Below are 13,963 nucleotides of genomic sequence, written 5' to 3' on the forward strand. Positions count from 1 at the left end.
GCTGGACACTTTTTGTCAAGCAACAAAGGGAATTCCGCTTGACATTAGGGTAAATGACCTTCATTTGGGAACTACATAATGTTGACTGTGTGTGGTATCGTGGGCTCCTGGCTGAGCAGCACAGACCTGTAAGATAATGGTGCAAGTTTGTGCTATGGCATCATGCAGGGAAACCTCCTGGCTTGTTTTTGCAAGTACCTCTCCAGCAGAAGATTGTTGATATCTGAATCAACACAGTGACATGGTACGGAAATTATCCTTCCTCTTCTCTCCCCCTTCATTTCTGTTGCTTTATTCTGTTTTCTCCTAAGAGAGCTTTTAGTCAAATATCCCACATGCACACTCATCAGTTGGATGGCTTTAAGCACAATACATGGGCAAGTCTGGGCGCTGCAATTAATATCTCTTGTTGTTGTCTCTCTGCAGATTATCCCCTGTTACTGTAATTCGCAACTTCAGACGTTTGTGTGCATGCTTTCCTTGTGAAAATGCAATATCATTACTAATTAAACAGGCTTTTAATAAGTTGGCTGATAGCTCCCCACAGCATCTAGGAATTAACCTCACCTGGGAGCAAGATGCTGGTTGAGGCTAAAGTGAAGCTTGGATACAGGCGGGGAAAGGAAAAGACATCAAAGAACTCGTCACCACCAAAACCTCATCCTCCACAAATTCTAGGTGTGGAAATGTTTCTCAGCCATGGGGATCCTCCCTCCACGGATTTCCAAATAGCTATAATCATCAGAATTCTCTCATTCACCTCCCCCTGGACCTATTAGCTCATCCTTCTCATTTGAACTTGTTTGCTACGAGCAGTACATTTGTAGCCTCCACGCTTTATTACCTTGATCCCCAAAATGCTTGATTAGTTTCAGATGGTGATAATTTAACAATGCAGGGCTTGGGGACAATGTTTTCCTGGTGGTCTGCTTTCACCATCAAACAAGGTCCAGAAGCTCCTCGGGGTTTGTTTCACATATCCAGCTCTCTTGGAGGCCACGGGTCAGTGCAGAATTTTCTTGGTAGCTGACCAGTGCTTGGAATTCATGCTGGCTTTGGGAATTCACTGTTCAGTTCAGGGCTATTTTTCCCACAACTAAGGACACTTCTTAGCAGAAAGCACAGAATGAACAAAGAAATCACAGTCCAAATCAGGCCCTCTCTTGAGAAGACTTACACCGAAATCCAGATACCAAAATCACTAATCCTTCTGGCCATAACTTTTAGGATATTGATGGAGCATATATTCTGTGATACAGTATGGCTACACAGCCGAGATAAGGCAACAATTTAATTCTGAATCAGATGAGACATTTCAAGGGCTGTAGAGGGAGTGCACCTCTCCCTGAATGTATGACTTCTGAGTACTATTAATGCATCTCTAGTCTTTATACTTGCTCCTTTTTTCTTTATCTTCCTATATTTTTTTTGTCCACACTTGTTAATAATATGTTTGGAAACTTATTAAGCTTCCGAATCAAGACTCAGGGTTAAAGGCAACCTTGTCTAAATATCTTAACATTTATAAAAAGATTATCATTAAATATCTTGTAGAGAAATTCTCAACCGATGTTGAATCAGAAAAAAAAAAAAAAAAAATTAATAAAAAAAAGCAGAAAAAATGGCTAATGTGTCTACTTTTTAATTAAATGTAAATATAATTTGCAAGGCTTATGGGTTTTAAACAGAGAAAATTTACTCTGCATAATTTCCTTTCTGGTTAACCTTATAGATAGAAGTGTAAGGAGGGTTATTCAGAAGGATTTTGTAGCTATTAAGCTGGTTACCTCCTCTGGATCCTTTGCAGCAGATGACTTCAATGCATTCAAGATTTAACCTGAGGTTCCTAATTTACAATGACAACGGAGAGATTTTAAGCATTAAAATGAGCATTGTTAAATGCCCTGGTTTACAGCTTGTTTGGGATGTCAGCAGATTTTTCATCTTTATTACTGCAGACAGATAGCAAGGCTCTTATCTGCACATACCTCATCGGAGTGGCTCAAACACACAAAAGTGAATTCTTGGTTATTTTAATGTGACAAGTAAATATAAACCAGTTACAAATACAAAGGCAGGATAAATATGCCTGACAATACAGCAACAGCTAAATTACTGCCAGCTTAGTATTAAAAGTTCTGCAGTGGTTTCTGGTTCAAAGAGTCCCATAAAAATCAGAGTTAATTTAAAACTTAGCCATCCATGGGAATATTTCTCATTCACACAATACAGGCTTCTCTTGTACAGGTCTGTTTATATCTTTCAGCTACGGAGCAGTTTTCTGTTTCAGTTTAAGCAAGTATCCTTATTAAGTCCAGAGAAATAATTAAGCACATGCTTAGCTGTATGCTTTACTTATGCACATGCCCATAGCTTGTCATTTCACCTGTTGCAACATTTGGAGCCAGTTAATTCATTATTTGAACCTTACAAAAACACACACAAGAAAAAAGAAAAAGAAACAATAACATACAAACAAATCGCAGGAATTCGATTTCTAACAAGACCATGATGCCTGGTTATGATAAACCCAATATTACTCAATAAAGAATTACTGATTTTCTTAGGGATCGTGATCCAGCCAACACAGAGATTCCACTGAGCATCAGATAGACTTGGAAGCCCTGACCCACCTATGGAAATACATGGAATCTCTCCCCTGATGTCATCAGAAGCATCACTGGGCAAGAGGAAGGAGAGCAGACACACTGCCAGCAGCCCAGTGGTCCCTAACCCTTCAGAAGCACTGGACTGCAAAGGATAATCACGCTCATCTGCAGGGCTGCAGTGGCCCAGTGAATATGAGGAGCCCCAGCACCTCGGGGACATAGGCTCTACCATTTGGTTTGAGATGAGGCTCTGAAGATCTCTACTCTGAGCTCCTGCTCAGAGCAGGGTCAGCTCTGAATTCAGACTGGATTGCTCATGGCTTTGCATCTGAACCCTGAGAACCTCCAAGGATGGGGACTTCACAGCCTTTCTGTGTTACAGAACTGTTGCCTGCTGTTGCTGTCTGCTTCCCCAGCTTTTCCCAAAACTCTGCTGCTGCTCACACACAGCTTCTCACTTACCCTACAGAGACAGAGCCCCGCAGAAGCCAAATAGTTCCCAAATAGGAACTGCTGGCCCTTCCCCTTCCCACACTAGAGAGACCTTTCCTGGCGCTCCATCATACGGTTAACACATGCTGTCTCTGCCCTGCCAGCAAGCTGTGATTCAGAGCACTGCTCCTGGCTCCATCCCATTGCAGGGAAGGGGCTGGAGCACGGCCAGACCCCCAGCCCACCTGCTGGGCTTCCTGCCCCCACCACAGCTTGGGATAGGGCAGGAGACATAGGCCTGGGCCTGGACCCGGCACAGAGCAGGGTGTAGTGCAGGTGTGTACCCAGTGTAGTGTTCCTTCCTATGGTGCATGTTTCACTGCAGCCTCTGTGCCCAGAAACGGGATGGAGCTGGCACTGGATGAGTGAGAGATGGAGGAAGGAAAGTCTGGCAGGGAGGAATGCTTGTGGCCATCTCACCAAACATCTCATACTGCTCCTTCCCCTAACCCAAGGAAACGAGGCTCCAGCCAGTGGTTTTGGATACTTTTCCCCTTGTTTCTTTCACAATGGGTTGTTTCGTCCTCAGCCTGGGACCCGTGGGGATCTGGGCTCTGCAGGCTGCATGCCCCAGCCTGGTTGGGCTTCCATAGATAGAGGGGGCTGGGAAGGCACCCTGCTCCAGGCTCCTTCCCCTATGGAGGGAAAGGAGACCTCCAGCTTGGGATGCCTTGTGAAATAAAGCACCCGCCATCACTGTCTAGGCCAGCATGGCAGCTGGGAGGAGGGAGAGGAGGGTGCGAGAGAAGAGTCCTAACTTTGATCTGGGTGTGAGACAACCACGGCTGGGCAGGGCTGATGGAACCAAGCCGAGACGGGCGGCGAGGGGAGTGGGGGAAGGAGAGAAGGAGCCCCTGCAGCTGCTGGGAAGAGAGGGGAAGGTAAAAGGGACTGTGATACCGCCAGGCCCATGGGAGGCTCAATGGGTTGTCTCATTATTATGGTGAACAGAGAGAACTCATGAGCTGGGAAAGATAGGAAGCTTTTATTTATATATTTTTTTTTAAAGAGCGCAGCCTCTAGGAGGGTTTTTGCAGCTTGAATGCTTTTATTTTGTGCCAATTACTTATACAGGGTCTGCATTATTCCCATAATCAGTCTAAATGAAAGTCAAACATGAAAGATTCCTAACAATGAGCTAATTGGAATGCCATTACCATTTAGATTTAATAAGGTATTTGTAATAATAAACTTGCCTCAGTCTATAGAGTTGTCTTATTCCTGTTCAGATCTTGCAGGAGTGTAAGAGTTGACATTTGTCATTCATTCCACAGGAGGCTGGATATAACCTTCAAAACATTTTAGTCTCACAGCATTTAGTGAAGTGCTGGGGAAGGAAACAAAATCTATAGCCTGCTATTGTTCTGGCCATGCATAGCTCAAAGTTAACAGGAATTGTGTTAAAACTCAGCAGCAGATTATATCCCACATATCTTTCTTTATTTGCAGTCCAAACATCTTGCGGTTTAGAATGACTCACTCAGCGTCCTCTTATGTAGCTGCACTCATTATTTGCATTGAGGTCTTGCTGAGGAACACCGGGCTGGTTCCAGCGCTGCGAGGTACTACACAGGCACGCAGCACACGGGGGCTTTGCCTTGCACGGCTTAAGATCTAAGCAATTAAGTCAACCTGAATTCTATCTCAAAGCCAAAACATCCCATCTATGGAGGTAAAAGCTAATTAGAGCTCCCTGCAGATATATTTTTGAGAACAGTTCAAAAAATAAAAGATCGTGCTTTACCTTTACAGGCATGCTTTTTCACCAAAAGCATATGTGGGCTTAAGGACCTGGCCAGGGAAGTTTTGTCTGACTATAGCTCATAGCAAGGCATAATCTTTGTGGGTATTTCCTTTGTTACAAAGTGTAAGAGCTCGTTGTGAGCGCTTTGGGAATTTCCCCTAGAAACAGACTGAAAATGCAGAGGTCGAGCAGGTGTGTACGTATGTGTAAGAATCAGAAAGATAATAACAGATCAGCCAAAAAGCCAACAGAGATACAAAGCAACACGCAGGATGCAGAGAACAGGATGCCGCTGGCTTGTTTTAAATCAATACATTGCTTCTCCCTTTCTCTTCTCCCCCCAAAAATCTACCAGTCATTTCTCCTAACAAAATACAACAGGCGACCAAAGGGGCAAAGCAATGCTTAATTCCTTTTTTAACAAATAGATAAATTTCCTAGTGGCGTATCTCTGCATGCAGCCACATTACCTATCCGATAAACTGTGCTGCCATTAGCAGTGGATGAATTATGTCCTGCTGACGCGCTGTGGTCCCAGCAGCTAGTCCTGAATGATCTGACTCAACAGAAAACTTTGCACAATAGCTCAAATAAATGTCAAATCGTTGGAAACTGGCAAAGATCATGGAAATTCGGAATGTTCCTTTTTGAGGACAGTATTTTAATACAGTCTGACACTGGGGAATCAGCTGAACGTTCGTAACATCCAGGAAATTCTGGGCACGGTTGGTAAAATGACCAATGCTCTTATAAACCTACTTTTTCTCTCGGCAGTACTATACGTACTGCACTCCAAATTGTTTTTCAGAAACTTAGGCCAACAGTCAACGGCCTTAAGTTAACCATATGCCTGAGCATCGTGTTGGATTGCTGGAGAAGGGCAAGAGAGCATGAAAATCAATAGTTTCTCTGGATGTTTTCACAGAAGGCAGTTGGGCTGAGAGCTAAAACGAGAGACTAAAATTCAGACATTCTTCCTCTTGATGATCTGGTAAACCTACTTCATCTTTTTCTGGTTCTCTTTGCACATTAGAAAAACAAACAACGCTTGTTACTCAGATCACAGCAGCGCTGCGAGGCTTAATTTTTTGAGAGGTGCTTTGGGATCCTTGTATGAAAAGTGCTATAAATATATACATTCTTAGTAGTATTTAATTTACTTCCTTTACAATTCCTTTGAGCCAACACATGTTGCCAAAAATGCAATATTCTCTGAGATGTCTTTTATTCTTATATCTGTCTGGAGCGCAGGACACATCCCAGCCTTATAAAGCATCCGATATTGATGTATCCGCATGGAGTGTATATATATAGCTAATATGATCAGACACTGGGTTTTTTTTCTGCAGGAACCCAGACTTGCTCAATGTACAAGATGGACGTGCTTAGCAAATGAGGCAGCTGTTCAGTTTTTATTTTTATGCTCATTGTTTGCCGTGCGGCCACATGTCTCATAGAGTGCATACCATCTAACCTTTGTAGTGAATCAGACAGGGCTCTGCCATAACTCACTCGCTTGGACTCTCCAACTCCGCCTCACTCCCTGTTCAACATACATATGTGATCACGTAATCAGGGGCCGAGTCATAAGAAAGCTTTAACTTTGTCAGTTCCAAACTATTTTCCAGCATTAGGTTTTGTTTACACGGACATTTTTACCAAGAGCATATAGGGATGCGAAAGCTTTTTAGTAACAACTAAATGACCCCTTGAAGAATCCCATCACATCAGTCAACTGTTTGTTAAGCAGCAACACTGTCCTGTAGGAACAAGGACACCTGTACCTGCATGCCAGCCAGGATCTTTCCCTGTTACTGAAAGAACCCAAGTACCTCCAGGGCCGCTCCTGTTTTTCTCTTCTGCATTGTGTCATGGAGCACATACCAAATGTGCTTTCATTAAGTTTCCTAATAAAGTCTGCAGCAAATCTGCCCGTGCAATATGAGAACAACTTTGTAGTGTTTGATAATAACAAGATAAGTCTATTCTCACTTGTGCTTCTCCCTGTTTTGGGAACTTGGAGGGTGGAGGTGGGGAACATAAATTTGCACCGTTTTTACATTCACCAATTTTTGAAGTAATCACTCATTTAGAAGTTTTCACCCATTTTATATACTCTGAAAAGTCAGGTTTTGTTCCACGTTTCTACCACCTGATCTTCTGTAGATACCTTTTAAATTAAAGAAGTTATACTGGCTCACACCTCAGCAATTGTAGTCTCTAAAAAGAACAATCCCAATAGCTTTTAGTAGACAACCAAGCAATCCGGGACTAGATTAGCAGAACAAAGGAACTGCAGTGCTGGGTGTAGAGCTCTCTACCTTTTGTATCTTCAAAGCTAAACACGTACAAGGAGGTGCAAGCAAGCAGCAGTTTACACACAAGCAGAACAAAAGGCCAAGGGCTTAATCCTGCAAAGATTTATGCACACTTATCTTTATACTCGTGATTAAGCCCAATAATTTTGGTAGCACCGTGGCTCCAGGAGTCCTCTGAGTATGCAATATTAGACTCTGGAATTAGCATGCAATGTGTTGAATTGCTGCAGAGAACTAACTTAAAGGCTGAGCAAAGTGTGCTGCAGAGGCTCAATGGCAGCAAACTGCAGGCTGAACAAATATTGCAGGCACTTCTAGGCAGATAAGATAGACTGTCGTCCTCTCGAAGTGATCGTATAATGAGATGTAATGAGCATTTACACGAGTATTTTAGGGTAATGTTTTTAAATCTCAGAGTCAAAAGTTTAAACCACATAGATGACATGGAGATGGGTACTGGAGAAGCTAGGGCAGCTTTTGAGCAGTACTAACTCAGAGCAGACCCAGAGAAGGACATCTGCGTGACTTGGCTGGGCAAGGACAGCCTGGTGGGCTGGAGACCCCAGAGCCAGACAGTGATTTCCACAGCCTTTTGGCCCCATTCCCATCAGAAATGCACATTTCCATCCACACCCCACATGGCTCCCCTCTGGGTTGTACACACTGCATTGAACAGGGCACAGATCTCAAGGCTGTGGGTCCTTGACCACAGTCCCTGTCATTAATGTCCCTGATTGTCTCTGTTCTTACTGCGCGAGGCACAATGGGGCCCATGTTCTAACTCGGGCCTCTAGGATCTCTTCTAATATGAATAGTAATGACTATAATTATTAATCATTACTGTGATTGTATGATTATAATTAATAATCATAATAATGAATCATTATAATTACTATACTAAATGACAAGCCCCGCTTCCTCCAGCGAACTTCAGAAGCACGAGGAATGAGCTGTTGTGCATATTTAGTGAATCTCAAGCACCTCTGCACTTACAAGACCAAGAGTCTCTGTTTGTCTTAAGAACTTCCATATTGTCTTTCATTCAGAAACCTGCAGCTGCCTTGAATTGTGACCAGTGGAGTGCTGCTACCATATGCAAGGTCCATTGCTTAAAATCCAGCAGTCATGAGCAAACGGAGATTGGCAAGGGGAAGGAATGTGCATATGGATATTACTTGTGCTATAGAGAGCAGATATGCCTAATATTGCATTTTTTCATCTTAGATTTACAACTGAAAGTAATTCAGTTCATTGAAGAGCGTTTTCAGAAAGCCCAAATAAAACTGCAAATGTGGAGGCTGCAGGCACGTGAAAGAGGGATTTTGCTGTGCCTGGACACTACACTCCTGTTCTCCCTGGGCATGACTGCTTTGGTGCTGTTAGCCCAGGACAGGGGAGGGGAGTGCTTAGAAACCATTAATTCCATTTTCAAAGGTGCAAGCATTTTATCCCTTGCTGATGAGCACACCCCAAGTCCAAATGGCTCACAGATACTGACTGTGATGTCGATACTTTGCACAAAGCACCTGAATTCTGCCGAGCATCACTTGGGTACTTCGTGGCTTGTGGCAGAGGGTGTGAACAAGTGCCCTGCAGGAGCCTGCTGACATTACCCCATACATTGCTCTGGTTACTGAGCCTGTCTGAGTCACCCAGCTCCCTCCCTGGCATGAAGAAATCAGTCTTGCAGAAAGTAAAATCCACATAGAGGGTGTAGTTGTTCAGGATTACCAACTCCTTGCTACCATCAGCTGCACACTCAGCTGGGGACCGTACAAGAGTAATGACAGAGTAAAGAAATCCAGTTGGTTTTATAAGACAAAATGTTTAGTTAGGTTTAGTTGATACAGTTCGATTCAACACTGGTGACTTTGAAATGTTGTTATCTGTTACTATAGCTGGTAGCATGTGTCTGAGATTACGTGTTTTGTAGCTATTGTACGGCTACCATAGTAAGAGCCACCACTGTCATTTTGATGTTACTGAGCACAGTGTTTGGAAATGAAAATGTTTGCTTTGCCTCCATACTCATAGTATATTTTGGAAGGGAAGGGGTAGGAAAAGCCTCATCTACGCTCCTGTATCAGGAATGAGCCTGAACACAGTTCTCTGAACTCTGTTAGATGAGCAGAAAGCGAGAGCATCTGTGCAGCAGCTCCTCTGCGGTACAGTGGGGAGAGAGACAAATGCTGATAGCTACCAACATTAAAGAGCGATCATTTGGGCCACTTGTCATCAAAAGGGTCTCCCTCAGATGTGCACTGCTTCAGGATCGATACATGGGTCTAGAGTGAGGAACACAGGAAGATGAAGGATTGATTTTATTTACAGTGTGCTTGCTACGCCATTCACTGACAGGTTGGGCTGTGCAGAGAAAGCACATGCAGCACATCACTGCTAGAGCACTTGTGTCAGCCATTACCAGTTGGTTTATAACTCTCTGCAGAGAAGATATAAACTTGTAAGCATAGGAATAGTGACTAAAAGACAAGTAAGTATTATGGCTTAATTACAACATCTACACTCGGGCCTGAACTTGGAGCAGAATTTAGCTGTTATTCACCATATTCCTGCTTGCAGTGGTTTCTAGGCTCCAGGTATTTTACAAGAATAATGAAAAGATGAAGGCATAAATCCCTAAGGTAATTTAAGGCCTAATTCTATCAACTGGAGTTAGAACGAGATAACTTAAGGAAGCTCCACTGAGGCATTGGTGCTCCTACAGAGGGAGGTGCTGAGGCACTCCCCACAGCAGGACTGACGCCCAGCATTGTCAGTCAGGATCAGGTGTTGGCTTCCTATAGCACGTGTTCAGAGGTGGTGGGAGCACTGAGATGAGCCCTACAGCAGTCAGAGATCCTTCAGACAAATACTTGCGTGTATGGATGATTTAATTACCAGACTGTTTAGGAGAATTTCTAATCTCTCTTCAGCCACTCACACTGACATCTCTGATGTGTGATACCATTTAGACTGAAAAAGGAATCCATTTAAAGCCTAAACACTGCAATTACGTTTTTAGATGCCTGGGAGCAGCTCAGAGTTCAAGCACACGATGATCCTCAACCCTGCTAAATTAAAGGCAATAGACCGATGCGGAGAGAGAAAGAATGTTCAAGTACACTGTGTTTCAAAGGATGTGGTTTGCAAACATAATTTTCAAACTAGAAGTGTAACCTAATAGGGCCAAGGTTTCCAGACTGAGGTGTGCATCATGCCAGAGACACGCGAGCAAAACCCAGGGCAGCACAGCCAGACGCTGTGCACATCCAGCACAGTGCTGCAAGGATATCAAGGAGGAGCTGGGGCCGGGAGGCTGCCTGAATGGTGCACCCACATCACTGCAGGTTGCTGGCTAGCTGTGCTGTTCACAAAGTGGCTCAGTCCTTATAAACAGCCCTTTCTCTTTGTGATAATATCACAAGGAGAGTTTTGCTAATTTTTCCCTCTCGGTGTATCAGCAGTCAGAAGGCGCACACACACACTTTTGCCATCTTACATGTTTTGCTAAGCCACAGCCACGAGCCATCCTGACAACTCCTGGCAGTTGTGACACAGAACGTATGGTTCATGTGGCAAAATGTGCTGGCACATCCCCTGTAGGTTCCATCACTTGTGCAAAGCAATCAGTGCCAGTTAGCAGCTGCTGTGCTGCTGCCACTCGCATCACACCAGTAGCACTCCCTCATCCTTTCTTTTCACTTCTCCATCTCCACCTGTTCTTTTCCTTGCTTTATTTTTCCCCTTTCTACCTCTCTCTCCTCTATCCTGTGTAATGATAGAAGGGCTCTGGAGCATGGATCATCCCTTTACCCTGTGTGTCCCTCCTTCCCTGCAGAGCTCTCCTGGCACAGTGCTGCACAACAGGAATGCACAACCAGGCGGCTGGCGCCCAAAGATCCCTGGCAAGTTGAAGGGTGAACAGCCTTGAAAGTGAGCGTGTGGGTAAAAACACAGCTTGGGGGGGCAGGGAGAGCTTTTAATGAGCTTTTTGAGGATAATGTGGTGCTGTTCTACCTAACTGAAGGTATTTGCATAGCTGAGATCCGCCTGGTTATTTATTGCATTTTGGCTGTCTGGGTGTGTTGCCTGTTTTTGTTTGGTAGTTGCTAATGTTTCTGATCTCAACTGCAGAACATATTTATGGTTCAGGCAAGCTGCCCAAGAGACAGCCCTAAGGAAATAGCTTGCCCCGAAACAATGGCGTTCTGCATCTCGTCCGGAACATGTCTGACAGCACGGAGTGTGCTTGGGGCTGCTGGTGGGGCTCATCCCGGACGTGCGGTCACAGCCTGACATGGCTGCAAAGGGCAGCTGTCTGCACCTGGGGGCTGGGTTCTGCTTTGCCTCTTCCCTGCATCCCAGTGTGGCACAAGACTTCACACGGTTATAACAGGTTGGGGTTAAGGTGAAGGAGAAAGCTGTGCCTGTAGTTGCTGTTCCTTACCCATTGCTTAAGACTAACAGATCAGAGTCTCTTGAAAAAGCTGAAAAAAATCAAGAAAAACACCAAGAAGAATAAACCTGGTGTGACCGATTCCCTCTGAGGCTTCAGTTTTATACCATCATTTTCATCACAGGTATGGGTCCTTTCATATTTGGAAAGGAGACCTGGTGCTCATCTCCCTCCTCTGAGCTCACGCGGCCATTCTTGATTATTTGTTAACAATTTAATTGCTCTAAAAAAGAAAATACTTTTCTTTTTCTTCCTTAAGAAATATCAATAAAACATTGTTCAGAATGATGTGGTAACACAGAGTATTACAGTGTAACTTCCAAACCCCACACGCCGGGTGTCCTCACTGTCACTGTGTGTTCTGCCCCTACAGTTTATCCTGAGATTGGATTCACACCATTCTCGGTGGTTCTGCCTTGATACAAAATGGTTTGCAGAACTGCATGGTGGTACACCTGTGAAAGACTGTAGAAAAAACAAGATACAGAATCTTATTTGAGAGCTAATTGTGGTCACGAGATCACTGTGCAAGAAGTTTCAGTCTTCCAATTGAAATAATGGGAGACATTTTGCCACCAGCTTCAACCAGAGCAGGAGGCTCATGATGAGCACACAGGAGTAAGTAATGTCCTTTGGTCCTCAGCTCCACCTCTGCCCACTCTAGTTTTGGTCCTTTCTCTTCTTGTTTTATTTAAGATACATCAAGGACTCAATGATCCTTGTTGGGTCCCTTCCAACTTGAGTTATTCTAAGATGTAGACACTGACTTTGTCCTCCTCCTTAGACCCCTTTTCCAGAGGTTGTCATCTGGCTCTATACGTGAAGCAGCCTAGCACAGATCTGTCCTGACCCTGGGCAAGGTCTCCAAGTGTTATTGCAGGGCAAATAAATAACCCATAACCTAGAACTTCTCCAAGAAAAGGGCAGAACAAGAAAGCTCTGCTGTCCTGCATGAACACTGCAAGTGGTGTGGTGCTGGGATCCCTCTGTGTGCTGGGAGTGCCCATAACTTGGAATGAATGATCCCCCTATTGCTTTCTTGGATACTTTGGGATGTATAATGCAAGCAAAAGCCAAAAGCTTCATCCTCCAGGGTTCTCCTGGCCAGCTCCAGTGCTCAGAGCTGAGTGAGCCACGACCAGGCGGTGCCATGGAACCCAGAGTCCTGTGCAGCATGGCTGGGAGCCACGGGACCTGAACTACAGCACTCTGTCAGTGTGGATTTGGTTGTTTCTGGCTGTGCATCCCTCCGGCACACCCTACCCATGACTTCCAGCCCCATTCCTCCACATGTGCCAGCCCTGTCCCAGGCTGCACAGCTTGCAGCTCGCGGGAAGTCTCCCATTTACCAAAATTGTAATATTTGAGCCATTACGAACATTTTTCGCAATTAAAGCTGCCACACAGTTTAGTCAAAGACATGATTGTGCTGTTTGCTGCTGTCTCCCATTAGGAATTTAGTTGCCTAAAACTTTCCGTGCTGTCCAACAGCAATGGGCTGTTGACGGCTATGTGCTATTTTTTCAGCGGCACTGGGAGAGAAATGGGTTTGTTAGAATATTTTCACACTGAATTGCAAATGATCCCATGCAGCTATTCTTTTCTTCTCTGCAAATATTTTCCATCTCTGGTCTCCAAACAGTTAAATGAAAGACAGCCAGTAACACCGAGAGCTCTTTAATCCTAGGATAGGCAATTGCAAACAGAATAGAGGACATCAACCTCCTTTTATTTCGCATTTAGGACCTGGAGGTGAAAAAGCCAATATTCCTCCGTGTGATGCATCTCGCTGAGCAGATGCTGAACTGCACATGTTCATTTTAGCCCACTCTGCCGGTGTATGGAGAACAGAAGTTATTGACACTCCAGAGCAAGGCTCTCGGCCCCTCCAAATTCACAAACTTGGGTTTCAGCCCCAAGAGCCCCTGTGCCTGTCCCACTGGTGTTAGCTCTTGCTCCACTGGAGTGGCCCAGTGCTGGGGGTGCTGAGGCCAGGGAGGGGGTGAGGAAAAGGGGTGAGAAGAAGCCTGGGAATGATGGGAGCCAGCAGCAGGGCTGCACTATTTTGTAAAATAGCCACCTCGGATGAGGAAAAAGAGTATTGGGGAAAACCACTGTGTGGAAGTGGTTACAAATGAGAACAGCACAACAAGAAAGTTTCATCAGTGTAAGGGGTAAAGCTGAAGGTTCTGTGGAGAAGGGTTCTGCAGAGGAGCAATGGGATCTCTTGGGATCCCAGCCTGGGTACACACAGCGCAGCCCCACATAGCTCCGAGCTGCCTACGAAGCCTCACCAGGTTACTGTGACATGGACGTGGCCTGAGAAACCTCGTGGGTGCTCTGC

At 44.7% G+C, this 13,963-nt stretch overlaps 1 long non-coding RNA gene across 12 annotated transcripts in view; it reads right to left on the reverse strand.

Annotated features, from left to right (window-relative positions):
- Window positions 1-13,963, reverse strand: part of LOC107316206 (uncharacterized) — a 67,870-nt gene that overhangs the window by 41,758 nt on the left and 12,149 nt on the right. The gene's annotated exons all lie outside the window — the stretch shown is intronic.

This window comes from Coturnix japonica, chromosome 8 (genome assembly GCF_054131305.1).
Source record: "Coturnix japonica strain WE chromosome 8, WE-NBRP24, whole genome shotgun sequence".
In the NCBI taxonomy this organism is placed as follows: Eukaryota; Metazoa; Chordata; class Aves; order Galliformes; family Phasianidae; genus Coturnix; species Coturnix japonica.